A 5667-nucleotide genomic window follows, 5' to 3' on the forward strand; every position below is an offset into this window, starting at 1 on the left:
GCTTCGTGCCTTTGAGATTGATTGCGGCTTCGTGCCCTTTGAAACTTTTCTTCGGCTTCATGCCATTTTGGTATTTGGTAGCAGGAGTGAATTTAGTTTATATAAACCAGGGATTCGTTTCAGCTTTACGGTTGTGTCTAAAACTTGATATCAGACTGCCTACGTATCCTTAACGGAATCAAACCGGCGTAGTTCATAAATCTTGATTTCATGGTTGTGTCTGAAAATTGATATCAAACTGCCTACGTATCCTTAACGGAATCAAACCAGCGTAGTTCGTAATCTTGATTTCATGGTTGTGTCTGAAAATTGATATCAAACTGCCTACGTATCCTTAACGGAATCAAACCAGCGTAGTTCGTAATCTTGATTTCATGGTTGTGTCTGAAAATTGATATCAAACTGCCTATGTATCCTTAACGGAATCAAACCAGCGTAGTTCATAATCTTGATTTCATGGTTGTGTCTGAAAATTGATATCAAACTGCCTACGTATCCTTAACGGAATCAAACCAGCGTAGTTCGTAACTGCTTGATTTGGATTTGCATTCTTGTGTTCAGACTTGGAAAAAAATGAGAAGTCAATTGGGTATTCAGACTTGTTTGAAACCCATACATGACCTTTTGTGACCTTTTGTGAAATGGGACTTCACTTTTTTCTTTAAGTAGCAACCCACGAGGGATGTGCAGTACAAAGTAAATGGGACTTTGTCCTTTCTTTGAGTAGAAGGTGGGATTCACACCATATGGACTAAAAAGGCATTTAAACAACCTTTTATTTTTGGTTGGTTGAAGGGCTTCCCTTGTGTTATAAATCCTTAGTGAATTAGGATTCATCTTTGCATGACTTTTTCACACGGTTTGGGAAAGGTTTGATCCATATAACTTCTTGTGATGCCTGTTCTTTGAGGGTTCCCCGTAAGTACCGTCCGTAATTAATTTGTGAAGTTTGCTGCAAGCAAACTTCTTGTTTTTTCTTTTATTTTATTTTTTGCTTTTCCACCCCATTTAAATATCGGACTTTGAACCCATTTGATTCAAAACCTTCTGACATCAAGCTTTTCTCTTCATTGTTTTTCATGTGATTTTAAAGCTTCCAAATTCCAATAAGACTTGAAAGTTCGAAATCCTTTCTTCCTCTTCACGTGAGCCAACTCCCACGTAAACCATTTTTCCTTCCTTGCTTTCCTTTGTCTTGTCAATTTGTCAGTGTGTCCCATAATGGGGATCCATGACTTTCTTTTGTTTTTCTCATGAGTGGCCTTCCTGTATGGGAAGAAGACTACATCAATCATTTTTTAATTTTTACTTTTGCTGTAACAAAAGCTTCTTTTGATGACGTTGGCTGGAACTCTTCTCTTCCTTGTGAGTTTTAAACTCCTTTGTTTTTGTCATTTTTTCTCCAACTTTGAATTTATCTTTTGCCCAATATTTGACAATGGCTTACTTATCTTGGAGGTTCCACGTGCTAAGCTTTTTGAAAGAAAGCATTTTTTAGTTTTACCACTTCCTGCATGGATTTGTCCTCGCAGGGGAAAAAAAAAATATATCTTCAACTGTAGTCATGAATCCTTTTTATTTGCTGGAGATTTTCCTTCCAATTCCCTTTGTTTTCTTCTCTTCCCTCTCTACTTTTCATTTTCTACTTTCTTTTGCAGAGTTTGTAATCTTCATTTACGGAGCAGCATCAACACACCAAGCTCCTAAAATGTACCAGCAGCAACACACCAAGCTCCTAAAATGGAGCAGCAACAACACGCCCAATTTTCCGAGTTGAATTCTTCTATTCTTGATGCACAGTTTCTCAATGAGCTCATAGCAGTAACCATTTCAATTCTACATGTGAGCTACTGCGGTTGTTGTTCTCACGGCGGCGAACTTCGTCTACAACCGCCTTCTTCTTTTATGCAACACGGCATCACCATACCCATCTCCTTCAAGCCACGTCCTGCGACTTCCTTCGGGTTCTTCTGGTTTTATGCAACACGGCATCACCAAACCCATCTCATTTAAGCCACGTCCTCCATTGACCTTCGGGTTTTTCTGGTTTTATGCAACACGGCATTACCAAACCCATCTCCTTTAAGCCACGTCCTCCATTGATCTTCGGGTTTTTCTGGTTTTATGCAACACGGCATTACCAAACCCATCTCTTTCAAGCTGCATAATGCACGGACTTCTTCTGGAGGACCACCATTATACAATACTGCATCATCAAATTCATCTCCTTCATGTTGCGGAGTGCATGGGCTCATTCTAGATGAGCACCAGACGGCTAGAGAGCGGTAGTGTTGCGGTTTGGTTGCTGCAACTTGGGATGACGTTGGGGAATGGTAGAGGTTGGAGAAGCAAATTGCTTCTTTTCTTCCTGCGAAACCAAGAGAAACCAAACAAAGAAAATTTTAGAAGGATGGATTTGTACCTTTAGATGCTTTGTTACTTGTAGTTTGCTCTCCTTCTTTGAAAGGCTTGGTTTGGAGTCACCGGTATTACTTCGTTGCTTCTTTCCTCCCTCAATTTCTATCTTAATTTCTGCAGCGTCTCCTCTCTTGTTTCCGTCCCTTCCTTTTTTTCGTCCACTGCGACTGATGCCTATTTATAGGCATCATAGGAAGCCTCGGGAACTTTTACGTGGGGAGATAGATGCCATATCTTTCGCCATCCTCTCCCACTAACCGTGTAACCTCCCATGTCTTGCATTAAACTTTCCACGTTTTGCAGAAGATGGGGAGTTTTGCTCCACGTTTTCTTCTCTTGTCGACTTGGATTTCCAAGTCTAAACAGTTTTCACGTGAGCAGCATCTTTCTTTTGAAAAGTTTGTTTGCTGCAAACTTTTTATTTTATTTTTTATTTTATATATATATATATATTTTTTTTTGTTCAACAGATTGCCCCCTCAAGCCTTATACGTGAAATTGTTTTGAGCGTATAAGGATTGATATGACCATATTGTATATTGACCCGCATTTTATATTTCTGGGAATGAATGCACATGGCCAAATTTGTACCCAATTGGCCGTTGACTGGTGTTCAGTACTTTTCTTCTGTTGATGGCGACGGTGCCGCGACGACGATGATGTTTATTCAGGGATCTTTTGCTGGAACGACAAAGGGTGGGCACACCTTTATCGCAACCACTAACGCCGCATGGGAGGTGCTTGTTTTGCTATTGGAGAACAAATCGTGCAGCTTGGGCTGTTTGTTGGTAGCCATTTCTAATATTTATAGAGATCCCACTTTTTTTTTTTTTTAGGGGAAACGAGAGAGTTTGGTCTTGTCTCTTGCTGCCGTTTTCCCTGTCAGGTGTAGTTTGACGTTTAAAAGAGCTTCACGCTGTATATTTCCTTGTACACAGCTGCACCATTATTCAAACATAGCCGTTGCTTTTAATTTTTGGTCTACACGGCATGTCTCCTTGTAGGTAGTTGCACCACAACTGCTACTTTTGACTTTAGTCCACACAGCATGTTTCCTTGCAGATGGCCGTACCTTTTATAACTGTTGCTTTTAATTTTTAGCATAGTACAGCTGCTGTGCAGCACTTATGAATGAGTAAATATGACTTTTGATATTTGGGTTTGGCTTCCTTGTGATCAAGCATGCATGCATCAAACTTTTTTATTTACACGGCATGCTTCCTGCACCATAATTCCAACATAACTATTGGCCTACCCTTTTTAGTTATGTATAGCTGCTGCGCAAATTTGATTATTTGGTCTTAGCTTCGTTATAGTCAAGCACGCATGGATCAGACTTCTCTTCCCATTTTTTTTATATCACTTTACAAGTGAAAAATTCCTTATGCCCTGCCCTAGTAATTTTTTCATCACTTTTCACAAGTGAAAAATTACATATGCCTAGCACATGACAATTTGAAGAAGTGCTTTGGCCACTTTCAATTTAAAGTCACTTCTAGTGGCTTTGGCCTTGGTAATTTTTGAAGATGTTAGCATGTGGCAGTTCGAACAAATGCTAATCATGTAGGGGGAAAAGAATGATTTTTAATGAGTTATGGCTGCATCTAATTTTTTTTTGATCAGATTGCCTACGTACCCTATGAAGGGATCAAGCCAAACGTAGTTCATCCCTTGATTTCGGGAAAGTGATTTTTACGGCTGTATCTAGTAATTAAGCTAGACTACCTACGTACCCCATGAAGGGATCAAGCCGAACGTAGTTCACCCCTTGATTTTGGGAAAATGATTTTTACGGCTGTATCTAGTAATAAAGCTAGACTACCTACGTACCCTATGAAGGGATCAAGCCGAACGTAGTTCACCCCTTAATTTTCGGGATTTGATTTTGATTTTGATTTTTTTATGACTGCACCCATTTTTAATGATAGGCTGCCTACGTACCCCTTTTTGAGGGATCAAGTCATACGTAGTTCAGAGGAAAGGATTTATCTTGACTTGTTTCCTCTGCACTTGTTTCCCTCTCTGAGTTTGTGAGGCATTAGCTTGCCCCCTATCCTTTATTTGGGGATTATTGCTTGAGCTCAGTTGATTCGTCACCATTCTCTTCTTTTTCTTCTTAATGGTAACGCAGTTTACTTAAGTTGAGTCACAAACTTCTTCCATGCTTACTTTCTCAATTATTCCATAAGTTTCATTTTCTGGAAGTGGAGGTGCACTATTGAAAGTCCTGAAGTCGATGCAGGTACAAACCTGTCCATTTTTCTTCTTGATTAGAAAGCAGGTTGGGAATTGTCTGACAGACTTAATAGGCTCGTTATCAGATTCCTTGCTTTTTTCTTTGCTACCAATCGTGTTGACTTGAACAATGTCTTGTACCTCTTCTTGCGCATCGTCATTTTTGTCACAATTTATTGTCACCTTTTGGGTTTTGACTCTCCACTTTTTGCTTTTATGAGACTTCTTAGGTTGAGAGTTGATGATTTTACCAAGTCGTAAGAAGACAGAAATTCGAGGTGGCTTGCTGCTAGATTTTTCTTCAGTGAACATTGCTTTCTCGAAATCAGTAAAGCCTTCAAACTCATGATTCTTGGTATTTGAGACAAATGCTTTAAGCATATCATTTTCTTGGTGTACTGTGACGTTGATGGCACTCTTTTTAGCTTTGCACCTCTTCGCTTTTATCTTTAATGGAACCTTTGATGAAGACTCATTTCTTTTGAACGAAACAATGCGACCCTGTCGACCATTATTCCTTTGCAAATTTGTTGAGACTACCAAATTGCCCCCAGGAATCGATTGGTTGATTTTGCGTAGAGGCTTTGTGTAGTTGGTCATGAGTGCTTCAAATGCATTTTGGATTTGTTCCATTGCCTTCTTTTCAGGTTCTCTTCGATCTTGTAATGAACAATTAAGACCTATTTTTCGAGATTTCGGAGTTTTGGAACTCGCGATTTTGACTAGCCTTGATGGCTTTACCCTCTCCATAACTAGTGATCGTGATTCCTTCTGCACCACCTCATTTTTTGTTGGTTGTGAAAAAGTGACTTTTGATTGTTTGTAAAATTTTGCATCTGCGTAATTCACTTCTTCGCCCCTAAATGGGTCGGTGTCCGCTAGGACTTTTTTGACTTTGCCATTCACCAAAAACTTGAAGTATTGATGGAGTGTAGAAGGAACGACACCATATGTATGAAGCCACGGACGTCCCAATAAAACATTATAAGATGTGTCAGCATTGATTACATGAAA

At 39.5% G+C, this 5667-nt stretch overlaps 1 long non-coding RNA gene across 1 annotated transcript; it reads left to right on the forward strand.

Moving 5' to 3' along the window:
* Window positions 1-2572: 2572 nt before the first annotated feature.
* Window positions 2573-3572, forward strand: LOC139191084 (uncharacterized). The gene is made up of 2 exons (XR_011575221.1): window positions 2573-2791; window positions 2889-3572. It is a non-coding gene; the product is annotated as an uncharacterized lncRNA (long non-coding RNA).
* Window positions 3573-5667: the final 2095 nt, after the last annotated feature.

Source organism: Malus domestica, chromosome 14, assembly GCF_042453785.1.
Source record: "Malus domestica chromosome 14, GDT2T_hap1".
In the NCBI taxonomy this organism is placed as follows: Eukaryota; Viridiplantae; Streptophyta; class Magnoliopsida; order Rosales; family Rosaceae; genus Malus; species Malus domestica.